At 43.5% G+C, this 15,959-nt stretch overlaps 1 protein-coding gene across 3 annotated transcripts in view; it reads left to right on the forward strand.

The window, feature by feature from the left end:
• The window catches only part of LOC128110542 (rhox homeobox family member 1-like), a 126,381-nt gene that overhangs the window by 74,169 nt on the left and 36,253 nt on the right, over positions 1 to 15,959 (forward strand). The window contains exons 1-2 of one of the 3 annotated variants that reach the window (XR_008218249.1): positions 785 to 2,087; positions 5,325 to 7,790. The exons of 1 other annotated variant lie outside the window; for it this stretch is intronic. The gene's annotated coding sequence lies outside the window, so the exon portion shown is untranslated. Of the gene's footprint in view, positions 1 to 784; positions 2,088 to 5,324; positions 7,791 to 15,959 lie in introns of those variants that run through there. One more of the 3 variants, XR_008218251.1, reaches the window with a different exon arrangement.

Raw genomic sequence — 15,959 nt, forward strand, 5'->3', positions numbered from 1 at the left:
ATGGAGGTGGTATTATATGGGAGGGGGATGAGAAGGGAGGAGAATGAGAAGGGAGGGAAATGAGAAGAAGGGAGATTGAGAATAGAGAAGGAAGAAGGGATTGAGAAGGGAGGGGGATGAGAAGGGGGCAGACAGGAGAATTGAGGGCTTATGGGAATGGAGAGGAATGATAAGTGAGGGGGATGAGAAGGGAGGGGGATGAGAAGGGAGGGGGATGAGAAGGGAGGGGGATGAGAATGGAGGGAAATGAGAAGAAGGGAGATTGAGAATAGAGAAGGAAGAAGGGATTGAGAAAGGAGGGGGATGAGAAGGGGGCAGACATGAGAAGGGAGGGGGAATGATAATGGAGAAAAATGAGAAGTGAGGGGGAAAGAGAAGGGGGAGAATGGGAAGGGAGGGAGGGTTGAGAAGGTTAGAGGGAAGACAAGGGAGGGGGTTGAGAAGGGAGGGGCATGAGAATGAAGGGGGTTGAGAAGGTTGGGATGAGAAGGGAGGGGGATGAGATGGGAGGTTTATTGAGAAGGAAGGGGGATGAAAAAGGAGGGGTATGAGATGGCAGGGGGAATGAGAAGGGAGGGGGATATAAGGGAGTGGGAATGAGAAGGGAGGGCGGTTGAGAACGTGGGGAAAGACAAGGAAGAGGGATGAGAAGGGAGGGGGATTTAGAGGGGAGGGGAGTTGAGAAAGGAGTGGGGATAAGATGGGAGGGGGATTGTGGTGATATTGTGTTCCTTAAAATATTGTGCACCCTAATAAACTTATCTGGGGTCACAGAACAGCCACTAGACAGACATAGAGGCCAGAAAATGGTGGCACACACACCTTTAATCCTATCATTTGGGAGGCAGAGATTCATCTGGATCTCTGTGAGTTTAAAGCCATACTGGAAACAGCCAGGCGTGGTGACTCATGCCTTTAATCCCAGGAAGTGGTGGCAGAAAGCAGAAAGGTATATAAGGTGTGAGGACCAGGAACTAGAGCTGGTTAAGCTTTTAGGCTTTTGAGCAGCAGTTTAGCTGATATTCATTCTGGATGAGAACTCAGAGGCTTCCAGTCTGAGGAAACAGGATCAGCTGAGGAACTGGTGAGGTGAGGTGGCTGTGGCTTGTTCTGCTTCTCTGATCTCCAGAATTCACCCCAATACCTGGCTTTAGATTTGATTATATTAATAAGACCTTTTAAGATTCGTGCTACATCTGGCACCCAACGTTCCATGGTAAGAATTCACAAAAAAAGCTGCTTGTCTGTGGCCTTTAGGGATCCAGCTCAGACCTAAGTGGTAGTGGTGTATGCCTTTAATCCCAGCACTAGGGAGGCAGAGGCAGGAGGATCCCGAGTTTGAGGCCAGCCTAGGAAGCTTGCTAAGAGAAGCTTCGGCCAGGGCCCAGCCACAAATGGTGGCGGTGGGACCATGGAGGCAGCGGCTGCTGCTCCAAGTTGCTGGCTCCCTCTCATTGTGTTGGTGACTGCGGTGATGCTGCTACCTGGGATGAAGGGTTTCTTGTTGCTTGTTCAGAGAAGAATTGCCAGGACCATTGTGTTACAAGAAAGCATTGGCAAAGGTCAGTTTAGAAAAGTTTGGCAAGACAAATGGTGGGGAAAAATTGCTGTGAAGATTTTCTCTTCTAGGGAAGAATATTCATGGTTCCGAGAGATAGACATTTATCAGATTGTGATTGCTCCAAACCACAGAGGAGTCACAAAAAAAAAATCTGCAGGGAACCATGAGCACGCCTAACAGCAACTTTGAAATCTGCAAAAGGATGACAAGACCCCACAAAGATGTTTCCACATGGACTATGATAAAGCCATTAAGCTGATTAACACCACAGAAAGATCAACTTTGGGCTACAAACTACTCAGGACAATTTTGAGATGGCTAGCTCAGATGATCCAGCCTGACAGACTACTCGAACAAGGACTTGTGACAAGCCCTGTACTTTCCCGTTATGCAGAGACTGGACAAATGATACAGGACTTGACTATTAACCCCCAAATTTTCTTTTCAGGATCCTGTAAAGATGTCTTCACTCCCAGAAACAGGAAGTAATTTTAAGAAAACAACGCCCACATTCCCAAGAGATCGGGTGGGTGTTTTTTGGTCATTCAATGGTTTATGGATAATTGTCATTGTTTATGATGGTTGGTTACAAGCTGTTAATTGTTAATGGTCAGGAAAAAAGCTGAACAAGGAGATTAGATTCAGAGTTTTTGTTTAAAAATGAAAAAACAGAATATAGATATGAGGTAGATCATTGAATCTACTCTGAGGAAAAAAATAAAGAAAAATAGGATAACAGGGTAGATCATTGAATCTAACCTAAAAAGAAAAAGGGGAAGATATAAAAATGACAAAGGTAGATTATTGAATCTATTATGAAAAGAAAAAAGAGAATATGGATATGATAAGATTAAAAAGGGAGATTATGGAATCTACTTTTAAAAAGGAACTACTTGTTTTAAATAGGATAAGTAATGAAAAAATTTTGTCTGAATTTGTCAAATGTTAATGGACTGGACATTGTTATATATTAATGGAGTTTTTCATCTGAATCTGTCAAATGTTAATTGACTAGACATCGCGTTAATGTAATTCTTGACTGTATATATTATATATACTTATTAGATATAGTTTTTCTTTTAAATTTTAGACAAAAAAGTGGAAATGTGATGATATTGTGTTCCCCAAAATATTGTGCACCCTAATAAACTTATTATTTATTCTCTGGGGTCAGAGAACAGAGCAGCCACTAGATATAGAGGCCAGAAAATGGTGGCATACACACCTTTAATCTTATCACTTGGGAGGCAGAGATCCATCTGGATCTCTGTGAGTTTAAAGCCACACTGGAAACAGCCAGGCATGATGACTTATGCCTTTAATCCCGGGAAGTTAGACTTTAATCCCAGGAAGTGAGGGAACAGGATCAGCTGAGGAACTGGTGAGGTGAGGTGGCTGTGGCTTGTTCTGCTTCTCTGATCTTCCAGAATTCACCCCAATACCTGGCTTCAGGTTTGATTTTATTAATAAGAACTTTTAAGATTCTTGCTACAGGGGATTGAGAGTGGAGGCAAGTGAAAAGGGAGAGGTATGAAAAGCGAGGGGGAATAAGAAGGAAGGGTAATGAGAAGGGAGGGATAATGAGAAGGGAGGGGGATGAAAAGGGAGGGAGAATGAGCAGGAAGGGGGATGGGGAGAGAGGTGGAATGAGAGGGGAGGGGGAATGAGAAGGGGTAGGATTAGAAGGGGAGGGGAAGAGAAGGGAGGGAGATTGAGAAGGGAAGGAGGATGAGAAGGGAGTGGGAATGAGAAGAGGGGCAATGAGAAGGGAGGGGAATTGGAAGGGGAGGAAAAGTAAGGGGATGGGAAGGTAGGGGAAATGAGAAGGGAGCAGACATGGGAAAGGAGGGGTAATGAGAATGGAGGGGAATGAGAAGGGAGGGGGAAAGAGAAGGGAGGGGAATTAGAAGGGAAGGGGAATGAGAGGGAAGGGGTTGAGAAGCTTGGAGGGATGAAAAGGGATGGAGATGAGAAGGACGGGGGATGTGAAGGGAGAGGGGATGAGAAGGAGAGGGAATGAGAACAGAGCAGAAATGAAAAGGGAGGGGTAATGAGAATTGAGGGGAATGAGAAGTGAGGGGGGGAAAGAGAAGGGAGGGAGATAAGAAGTGAGGGTAATAAGAAGGGAGCGGGAATGAGAAGGGAGGGTATACTAAAAGGGAGGGGTCATAAGGGAGGGCAAGGAGAAGAGGGGGATGAGAAGGGATGGAGGATAAGAAGAGAGGGGGAATGAAAATGGAGGGTGGATGAGAAATGAGGGGGATGAGAAGGGAGGGGGACAAGAAGAGAGAAGGAATGAGAAGGGAGGGGGGATGAGAAGGGAGGGGGATGAGAAGGGAGGGGGATGAGAAGGGAGGGGGATGAGAAGGGAGGGGGATTAGAAGGGAGGGGGATGAGAAGGGAGGGGGATGAGAAGGGAGGGGGGATGAGAAAGGAGGGGGGATGAGAAGGGAGGGGGGATGAGAAGGGAGGGGGGATGAGAAGGGAGGGGGATGAGAAGGGAGGGGGATGAGAAGGGAGGGGGATGAGAAGGGAGGGGGATGAGAAGGGAGGGGGATGAGAAGGGAGGGGGATGAGAAGGGAGGGGGAATGACAATAGAGGGGAATAAGAATGGAGGGGTAAAGAGAAGGGAGGGGAATGTGAAAGGTGTGGATTGTGAAAGGAAGGGGGCAGAGAAGGAATGGAGAAAGGGATTGGAGGGTAAATGAGAAGGGAGGGGGGATGAGAAGGGAGTGGAAATTAGAGGGAAGGCTAATGAGAGCAGAAGTGGATGAGAAAAGAGGGGGATGAGTAGGGATGGGGACTGAGAAAGGAGAGGCAATTAGAAGGGAAATGTGCTTAGAAAGGTAGGGGATCAGAAGGGAAGGGGAATGAGAATGGAGACTAATGAGAAGGGCCGGAAGATGATAGCGGTGGTGGAGGCAGGGTGATGAGAAGGGCTGGGGATGAGAAGGAAGGGGGGATAAGAATGGAGGGGAATGAGAAGGGAGTAAGATGAGAATGGAGGGGGAACTAGAAGGGAGCATCAATGAGAGTTACAGGGTATGTGTGGGATGATGAGAAGAATGTGGGGATGAGATTGGAGGCCTTATGAGAAAGGAGGGTGATCAGAAGGGAGGGGGAATATTTAGGGAGGGGGATGATAATCATGGGGGATGAGAAGGGAGGGGGAATTAATTAATTTTTAATTTTATTTTATTGTTAGAGGTCATCAGAACACGAGAAACCTTTAGGACTGAAGCATTGTGAAGGCTGAGTGCTACTGCCCTAGGGTTTACTATTCTCCCCATTCCAGCACTATGCCTTAGTTGCCTGTAGTTCTTTGTCTAGGGTTGAGGTCTTAGGAGCTTCCCCCTTCCAAAATAGCATGTCTATTGGTGGCGTCCTTGTTCAAAAAATGCTTAGGTAGCTGTGTTAGTATGACATCATGGGTGTAATTCCTGACATTCCTAGGAGACACAATCTAAAAGCAAACTCCATATCTCCTCTGGCTCTTTACAATAGTCCTGTACCCTCTTCCACAATGATCCCTGAGCCTTGGGTACAGAAATTGTGTTGTAAATGTATCATTTGGGCAAACATACATACACACATGCATACATATATGCGTGTGTCAACAATTACAGAAATAGAAGCCAGAAATTTAAGAGAAAGAGCAGGGGTTTTGCATGGGAGGGGTTAGAGAGAGGAAAGATAGTAGGGAAATAATGTAATTATAATATATTTCAAAATAGTTATGAGGGCTATCTTGATTATTTGAAGAAGGAAAATGCACCCTAATTGTGGATGGCACTGTCTGGTGACCGCCCAGATAAAAGTACATGGAAGAAACAAACAGCACTGTTCACCTGCTTGTCCTCACTCTCCCTGGCAAGTTCATCAGTGTCCTTGCTGTGGCATTCCTTCATCAACATTAGAACCAACTTCTCTGGGATTTCAAGACAGACTGGAGACCAATAGCCCTCTAGGAATTGTCCAGGCCTCAGCACTACATTGGAACTGTTGAGACTTCCCACCTCACTTGTGAGCTGAACAGCTGCTGGATTCTCAGCCTCTCCAGTGTGAGATAGTCATTGTTTTACTACCCATATGGCATTGCCAATATAATAATCATATATGTATATATGTGTGTATGTATATATAATAGTTCTGTTCCTTTAGAGAACCCTGACTAATACAATGACTTATGAAGGTTTGATGTTTCTTGAACTCCTAATTTTTTCCATTAAATCATATATGACTGTTTGATGCTGTGGGATCTAGAACACCTTAAGTCCTTTATTCTTTCCTTTAAAAAATATGTATGAGTATTTTGTCTGTATGTATGTCCATTGTACTTGTTTGCATTGCCTGTGTGCGCAGTGTCTATAGAGACCAGAAGAGGGCATCAGATTCCCATGTAACTGGAGTTAGACAGTTCTGTGTTGGTGTATGGGTGCGGGGAACTGAACCCACGTCCTCTATCAGAGCAGCAAGTGCTTTTAAACTGCTGAGCCATCTCTCCAGGCTCAGCATCTTCAGTGTTTTAAATAATCAGTATTTTAATTTTATAATTGTCCATGCTGAACATGCTGCTTTACATAAATTTGTATTTGAAAAAGGCAGAAAAATCTGTAGGCTTACAGATTTTCAGAAATATTTCAAGACTGTTGTTTAAATATAATTTAATATCATGTACAAATGACATTTTAAAATCTCTTAATAAATCATGCAATTTAAATATTTTTTACACAAATATTTTAATCACGCATACCAATACCTCATAGTTCTTCAAACACCATACCTCTAAATTATTTTTGTTTCAATTAAGACTTCTTTTTAAGACCATTTTGTAGCTAGAGTTTTTCTCTTCAGGTCCCGCCAAGCCCCGGCAATCCCATAGCCCACTTATAAAATAAACATACAGATGCTTATATTATTTAAACTGCTTGCCCATTAGCTCAGGCCTACCACTGTCTAGCTCTTATTCTTATACTCAGCCCATTTCTGTTAATCTATATGTCGCCATGTGTTCTGTGGCTTTACCTGCTGCCTTTACATGATGCTCCCTGGACGGCAGGCTGGCATCTCCTCCTCTCCGCCTTCCTGTTCTTTCAATTCTTCTCTCTGCTAGTCCTGCCTATACTTCATGCCTGGCTCCTGGCCAATCAGTGTTTTATTTATCAATCAATCATCCACAGCACCATTTCTTAAATTTTCATACATGAATATGTTGTATGTTGGAAAGCTCTAGTTCCTTTTTAACTTTTTAATTAGCATGCAATAAAATTCATAATAATGAATTTCATTGTGACAATGTCATACATAAAAATCACACTCACTACGCACTTACTACTTCTTGTTCTTTTTTCACTGATCCATCCCTCTTCCCAACTAGTTGCCCTCCACATTAATGCATTTTGTGGTATGACTCGGTGAACTTAAATAGGGTTACTTACATTTGCATGGATTTATGGGCATATAGACAATTTGACAGTGGCCATATCAGTAAAGAAAAATGTTTCTTTCTCTCCCACACCTTAAACTAAGGAAAGGATGAGGCCTTGTGAGCCTCTCACCCTTCCATCCAGAAACATGTTCCAATTCTGTCCTAACTCCAGGTCAAAATTTATGTAGTGATTTTTTTTAAATGAAAATCCATTCAGTGTCAGAGATAGTGCTGGCTCTGACAAGCACACACTGGTCAGGTAGTGTTCTTAAATCATTAATTCAGTTTATAGGTTCCCTATGCAAATGACAAAGGAATTGGTTATCCAGGCTACACTCCTGCCACACCTTACAAAGTGTCTGTCTCCCTCTATTATGGTATCTCTTTCACTGCTCTCCCATTCCATCCCTGTTCCAGGTCAACCATCCCATTCCCTTATGTTCTCATTCCCCATCCCCTACCCTCTATTGCTCCCCCTCAACCCCAGTTTGCTCATGGAGATCTCATCTACTTCCCCTTCCCAGGGAAATCCCTACATCCCTTTTAGGGTCCTCCTTGTACCTAGCTTCTCTGGAGCTGTGGGTTGTAGTCTGATTATCCTTTGCTTTACTTCTAGTATCCACTTATGAGTGAGTACATACCATGTTTGTCTGTTTGAGGGGCCCCTGACAGTGGGAATAAGATCTATCCCTGGTGCATGAACTGGCTTTTTGGAGCCCATTGTCTATGGTGGGACACCTTGTACAGCCTTGATGCAGGGGGAGGGGCTTGGGCCTGCCTCAGTTCTGAATGTGCCAAGGTTTGCTACTTCCCATGAGAGGCCATACCTTTTCAGAGGAGGGGATGGGGGGTGAGTTGGGGGGAAGGCTGGCGGAGGGGAACGGGAGGAGGGATGAGGGGGGATCTGTGGTTGGTATGTGGAATGAATAAAAAATTTCTTAATAAAAATAATTTTTTATTAAATACTCTTTTGTACATTGTTTTCTTGGTACTTTTTTAAAGCTTAAGTCAGCATTGTCTTCCAGTGTTAAATGCATCCCTTGTTTCTTCTTTGAACTTTCTTGGCAATACAATGCAATGTGCAGAGCATCCATCCTGAGCCAGTTCAATTAGGTGTAAGTTCATATTGTTTTAATCTTTATGCAATCTGATAAGTAGATAAGCTCAAATTTAAGATCATTGAAAGCAAATTTATTATAAAAGGAATTGTTATGCATTAATACTGCAGTTTTCAATAAAGATTGACTTGTGTTACAAAAAAGAAAGAAAATCAGCATCTCAAACAGATTGTGTGTGTGTGTGTGTGTGTGTGTGTGTGTGTGTGTGTGTGTGTGTGTGTGTGTGCTCACACATGTACAGATGCCCTCGGAGGTCAGAAGAGGGCATCAGATCCCATATAACTAGAATGACAGGTAGATATTAGTGGTCTGAGTGCTGGGAACCAAACTCAAGTCCTCTGTAAGAGAGGGAAATGCTATTAACAGCTGAGCCATCCCTCCAGCCCTTCAAACAGAGTATTTTAAAATCAAACTTTCTAACATAGCACAATCACAAAAGCATAATAATTTGATAATTACCATACTAAGGAAGACCAGACATTTTAGGATCCTTGGCCTTTGAAATCTTTCAGCTTCATTGTCCTTTTCCCTAGAAAAGAAGTGGCTTAAAATCAGCATCGGAGGTAGAATTAGAACACTGGAAGCTTTGGCCTGAATTGTTTAGACAACCTGATTGGATGGTATGGTGATATTTTGTTTGTGCTTTAGCAAATAAACTTGCCTGAATATCAGAGGGCAGAGCTAGCCATCAGATAACCATATAGGCCAGGCAGTGATGGCACACACCTTTAATCCCAGCACTTGGGAGGAGGAAGCAGGAAGAACAGGAGTTCAAAGACACCCTGGGCTACACAAGATTGATCCAGTCTAAAAGAGAAACAGACCCAGGCAGTGATGGTTCACACCTTTGCTCCCAGCACTAGGGAGGTGGAGACAGGAAGTGATATGACTGGAGGAAGAGAGGAATATAAGGCAAGAGGAGACAGGAGCTCAGCATCCTTTCAGGCTGAGGATTACTAGAGGTAAGAAGTTTTTCCAGTGGCTGGCTGCTCTGCTTCTCTGATATCTGACTCTGGGTTTTTATTAAGACCAATTAGAATTCACGCTACAGGATGGCAACACAATTCTCAAGAACACCAGGTTCAACTGGCTGTGAATATAGAATGAACAATAAGTTTCATACATTTTGATTTGGGTTGAGATTATAAAATGGAGTATCTAGCACTTCTGACAACATTCCGCAGACCTAGCCACTTCCGGGTCAAAACATCTCGCATGACCAGGCCCCCCTGGCTTTGCGTGGTTGTGTAAAGCGCAAAGCACAACCATGTGATCTACGCGCATGCGTGGAATAGCCACATGGGCCTGTGTGCGCAGGCGCGGCCCAGCCTTTATGAGCCGGCACCATGATTTCCGGATCCATCTTTACTCACGTGTCCTTTCCACAGGCCTGTGCACATCTGTCTCTCTCCCTTATCTTAATAAAACTCTTGTTAGTGGATTCTGTCGTGTTTCATGACATTTCCTCGCAGGGTAAGAGCACTGCAAATAACCAACACTGATGTGAATATTGAGATGAAAAGCATTTGGTGACATTTAGTTTTAATAGAGCTGAAATATGAGGGTGGTGACACACTCGCTGTACTACCTCTTTGATCTCTAATGTAAATCTTATAATGGGCCACTAGTGTTATCCCCATTTCACAGACAAGGAAGTTGAAGGTCAGACACATCAAGCCACCATCCAAGAACACAGAGAACTCAGGCCTGGGACCCAAATGCTACCACTTGCCATCACACACACACACACACACACACACACACACACACACACACACACACATACACACACACACTGCTCATCCTCTCCTTGCCTCATAGCACTCTGCCCTTCATAGTTTCTTTTTCTCTTATTCTTGTTTTTATTTCTTTCCTCCTTTCTTCCTTGGATGTGATTAGAATCCAAGGATGTCCTGACAGTGAAAGGGGGAAAGTGACTGTGTCCTTCTCTGCAGAGGCTCATGCGCTGCAAAAGGACCCTTCCCTGCTGAGCATCACCATGAAGGCTGGAGCTTCCTGCATCAGCAGCCTGCACAGAGCTGAAAGCGATCAAGGAAGCAAGTTTTAGAAGTTCACGTATGAGGCAGAGGCAGGAGAATCTGTGGAAACTCATGGGCCAGCTAGCCTTGCTCATACAGCAGTGAGCCCAACAGAGCCCAACAGAATTTGAAAAACATGACTTACACAACTTCGGGAAAATAAAGGATGGCTGGTATGTCCACCCTCAGGAGAGGAGTGCCTACTGTAATTCTTCCTGACGGGTCCTTTAGAAGGAGTCTGATGGGACTTCTTGGGGTCAGGATTTTAGGAGGATGTTATGAGTCTCTGTGGTGTCCATGGGGCCTCTGACCAATAAATGAAATGTTCACAGATGATTTCCAAATTGGAGGTTTGTGGCAAGCTTGCCCTCATGAGCCTCTGCCTGTTCCATGTTTTGACCTTGTGTCCCTATGGCAGTCCTGCATTTACATGCTGCTTTCCTGCCCCTAGCTGCTTTTGTGTCCATTTTGCTATGCATACAGGTCTCTCTTGCTTAGCCAAAAATATTCACTGTCAGTTCATCATGTTCATCTTCAAACTGTTAACTGTCCTCCTTCACTGTATTAACTCAAAGTAAGCTTTTGAATGTCACAGACCCCAGTGTGTTATAAAAAAGTTCACTGTGTGGGTATTAGAGAACTCTATTTCTCTCAGCATGGTATTCACCTCCTCCCTGAAATGAGAAAATTTGTTTTTATGTCACTTGTGAGTGTATGAGTATTCAGTGGGTGCACACCTATCTCAGCACCCATGTGGAGGTCTGCAGACAACCTTGGGTGCCTTCCAGCTTGTTTGAGACAGGTTCTGTTGGGCTCACTGCTATATAAGCAAGGCTAGCTGGCCCATGAGTTTCCACAGATTCTCCTGCCTCTGCCTCACATCTCCCAGTAGGGGTGAGCTGGCATCTGAAGTACTGTGTTTGACTTTTAAAATTTTCTTTATTGAGAATTTTGTACATGAGTACTGCATGTACATCATTTCTACCCCTTCCTATCCTCCTCCCACTCCTCCTGGGTCTACTCCTCCAATCCCTCTTCATCTTTAATGATTGTTACATAAATAGGACCTAGTGAGTCCATTAAGTTTCACTCTTATGTACATTGCTTAGAGTTGGCCAATTGGGATTGGGTAACCTATCAGAATGTTTGTTCCTGGGGGGGACAGATTCTCCCTTTCTCATGATTACCTGTAGCTCCTCATGTAGGGGCAAGGCCTTATGAGGGTTCCTTCAGCCATGTCAACTGGTATCGTCATTATACAGGTCTTTTTTAGGTAACCATAGTATTGAGATTTTGTGAGTGCAGTGTCCCTGTCATGCCTAAAAGTACCCGGTGCCAGGGAAACTCCCAGGGATCCACAGAGATGACTCCACCTTAGAATACTAGCTATAGGAGAGAGGGTGCCTAAACTGGCTTACCCCTGTAATCAGATCAGTGAATACCCTAACTGTCATCATAGAGCTTTCATCCAGTAACTGATGGAAGCAGATGCAAAGATCCATAGCCAAGCACCAAGCAGACCTCTGGGAATCCTGTTTAAGAGCAGTAAGAAGGATTGTATGAACCAGGGGGGTGAAGGTCATCAGAAGGGAACCCACAGAGACAGCTGACCTGGGCTCATAGGAGCTCACACACTGGAGGGACAGCTAGAGAGCCTGAATGGAACCGACCTAGGACTTCTACATATGTATGATGACAGTTGTGTAGCTTGGTCTATCTTTGGGACTCCTAGAAGTGGGACCAGGGCCTTTCCCTAAGGCTTTGGTTGGCTTTTGGGAACTTATTCCTCATACTGGTTGCTTCGCCAAGTCTTAATCCAAGGGGAGGAGCTTAGCTCTGCCTCAACTTGATATGCCATGCTTTGTTGACACCCATGGGAGGCCTGCCCCTTTCAGAACAAAAACATAGGAGTGTAGTGTATGGGGGCAGAGGGGAGATAGGGGAGGGAATAGGAGGAGAGGAGGGAGGGGAAACTACAGTTGGGATGTAAAATAAATGAAAAAAATTAAGAAAAGGGAAAAAAAGAAGATACTGTCTCACAATGTCTTGGTCTTCTTGCTTTTACAATATTGCTATTCTCTCTTCCTCCATATTTTCTGAGCCTTACATGTAGGTGTTGCATTATACATGTACCAGATGGGGCTAGGTTCCATGCTCATTTCTTCTCTGCATTTTGACCAGTTGTGGATTTGCATAGTAGCCTCTGTGTGTCACAGAGAAAAAGAAGCTTCTGCTGTGAGGAATGAGAGCTATACTTCTCTGTGGGTCTGAGGATGAGTATTTAGAACCGTTTGAACTCAGACCACCATGCTTGGAAGCAAGCATCCTTGCCTATTAATCTATCCTGCTGGTCCACTCCTTTAAGACATTTTTGTTTAAAATGAAACATCTTTTCAAAATGATAGTGATAGTGCACAACAGTTTTAACTGAGCAACAACAGAAGAATAAATATCTCTAAAATGTTTTCAAATTGAATAATTCGGTGAAAATAAAATGAGAATTTACTGTTTTAGATCATTGTGGTGGTTAGTTTTAAATGTCAACTTGACACAACCTAGATTCATCTGGGAAGAGCACCACAATGAGGGATTGTCTTGATCAGGTTGGCCTTGGGCATGTCTGTGGGGGGCTGTCTTATGTGAACTGATAACATAATTGGTTATATATTACTGATAACATAGTCTGAATGAGGGTGGCATCATTCCCTTGTTTTGAGCCCTAGACTGTTTGAGAATAGAGAAAGCTAGCTGAGTACCAGAAGTGTGCATGTGTTTATTCTCTCACTCCTTTACTGTGGATGTGACATGCTACTGAGAGTCCCTGCCTTGACTTCTCTGCAATTACAGGCTGTAACCTAGAATTATAAGCCCAATAAACCTTTTCAACCCTAACTAGATTTTTGCCAGTCTATTTTATCATATCATATTTTATCATATCATAAAGCCTACAAACCACAACAATGACCAATATATAAAGACAAGCCCAACAGTGCAATTATATCTTGGGAGTACACAACAAGTTTCTAATTGGACATAAGATCCCTATCCTGCCCACCAGAGGCCATACCTCTGATTGAAGCCCTCTGCTCCATCAGATGCCATGCCAGCACCCAGATCCCCAGCCCTGCTCTCCTCATCACCCTATCCTGTCCACAGGCAGCACCCATATTCCCAGACCCTGCTCTTCTAGTCACCCTTCCCTACCCACAACTCTGGAAGAAGACCCTGCTCCACCAGAGGACATGGCAGCACCCAGATCGCCAGGTAAGACTGCTGTTCAAGGACCACCAACATTCCCCCAGAACCCTTGTAACCTAGCCCCAACAGCCCCTCCTCTCCTCACCATCCTAGTCTGCTCACACCTCCAGAAGAAGCCCCCTGCTCCACCAGAGGCCAGGCCAGCACCCAGAGCCCCAGAGGACCCCTACTAGACCAGAAGCCGAAGAACTCCTACAGCTGATAAACACCTTCAGTGAAGTGACTGGATATAAGAGTAACTAAAAATAAATCATTAGCCCTCCTATATACAAACTAACAGGCTGAGAAAGAAATCAGAAAAACAACTGCTGTGGGTATCATTCTGTATACATAAAATGCTGATCGGCCAGTAGCCAGGCAGGAAGTATAGGCAGGGCAAGCAGAAAAGAGAATTCTGGGAACAGGAAGGCTGAGTCAGGAGACGCTGCCAGCCACCGCCATGAGAAGCATGATATAAGATACCGGTAAGCCACGAGTCACGTGGCAAGGTACAGATTTATAGAAATGGGTTAATTTAAGATATAAAAACTAGATAACAAGAAGTCTGAGCCATTAGGCCAAACAGTTTAAATAATATAAACATCTGTGTGTTTATTTTATAAATGGGCTGTGGGACTGCGTGGGCTTGGTGGTACCCAGAGAGAAACTCTCCAGCTACAAACAACATTCTTCACAATAGCCACAAATAACATAAAATATCTTGGTGTAACTCTAATCAAGCAAGTGAAGGACCTGCATGACAAGAAATTCAAGTCTTTTAAGAAGGAATTTGGGAAAGATATCAGAATAGAGAAAGATCTCCCATGCTCTTGGATCAGTGGGATTAACATAATAAAAATGGTCATCTTACCAAAAGCAATCTATAGATTCAAGGCAATCCCATCAAAATTCCAACACAATTCTTTACAGACCTTGAAAGAACAATACTCAACTTCTTATGGAAAAAACAGAAAACCCAGGATAGCTAAAAGAATCCTGTACAATAAAAGAACTGCTGGAGCATTACCATCCCTGATTTTGAGCTGTACTCCAGAGCTACAGCAATAAAAGCATCATGGTCTTGGCATGAAAACAGACAAGTTTTTCAATGGAATAGAATCAAAGATCCAGACATAAATCCACACACATATGCACAACTGATTTTTGACAAAGAAGCCAAAAATTATACAATGGAAAAAAGAAAGCATTCTCAACAAATGGTGTAGGTCTAATTGGATGTTGGCATGTAGAAAAATGCAAATGGATCCATATCTATCATCCTGCACAAAACTCAAGTCCATGTGGATCAAAGACCTCAATATAAAATCAGATACACTGAACTTAATAAAAGAGAAAACGAGGGAAAGCCTTGAACACATTGGCACAGGAGACAACTCCCTGAACAGAACACCAATATCACAGGTACTAAGATCAACAATTAGTAAATGAGATGAGACTTCATGAAACTGAAAATCTTCTGTAAGCCAAAAGACACTGTCAACAGGACAAAACAGCAACCTACAGAATGGGAAAAGGTTTTCTCTAACCCCACATCTGACAGATGGTTAATATCCAAAAATATATAAAGAACTCAAAAAACTAAACATCAACAAACCAAATAATCCAATTAAAAATGTAGTACAGATCTAAACAGAGACTCTCAACATAGGAAACTCAAATGGCCGAGAAGCACTTAAAGAAATTTTCAGTGTCCTTAGCCATCAGGGAAACGCAAATTAAAATGACTCCAAGGTACGATATTACACCTGTCAGAATGGCTAAGATTAAAACCACAAGTAACAACTCATGATGGTAAGGATGTGGAGCAAGGGGAACACTCATCCATTGTTGGTGGCAGTGCAAACTTGTACAGTCACTATGGAAATCAATATGGAGGTTTCTCAGAAAATTAGGAATCAACCTACCACAAGACCCAACTATACCAATCCTGAGCATATACCCAAAGGACACTCCATCCTACCACAAGGGTACTCAACTATGTTCATAGCAGATTTATTCATAATATCCAGACACTGCAAACAACCTAGATGTCCCTCAACCAAAAAATTGATAAAGAAAATGTGGTACATTAACATAATGTAGTATTACTCAGCTGTTAAAAAAATAACATCATGAAATTTGCAGGCAAATGGATGGAACTAGAAAAAAAATCATCCTGAGTGAAGTAACACAGGCACAAAAAGAAAAATATGGTAGGTAGTCACTTATAAGTAGACATTAGCTGTATAGTAAAGGATAACCATGCTACAACCCACAGACTCAGAAAGGATAAGTAACAAGGAGGGCTGGAGGGAGGGGGCACATAAATCTCCCTGGGAAGGGGAAATAGAATAGATATCTCGAGTGGATGGGTAGGGTGGGGGATGATGGGAACAGGAGAGATGGAATGGAAGGGAGAAGGAGGGAGAAGGTGCTGGGAGAGACAACTGGATTTGAGGTGCATTTGGGGGACAAGATGGAAACCTAGTGCAGGAGAAATTCAATGGAATAAATGAGGGTGACCCTAGCAAAGACTCCTAGTGATAGAGGATTTGGAGCCTGAACCGGCCATGTC

The sequence above is a fragment of the Peromyscus californicus genome, unplaced genomic scaffold, assembly GCF_007827085.1.
Source record: "Peromyscus californicus insignis strain IS unplaced genomic scaffold, ASM782708v3 Scaffold_10__1_contigs__length_136768540, whole genome shotgun sequence".
NCBI lineage: Eukaryota > Metazoa > Chordata > Mammalia > Rodentia > Cricetidae > Peromyscus > Peromyscus californicus.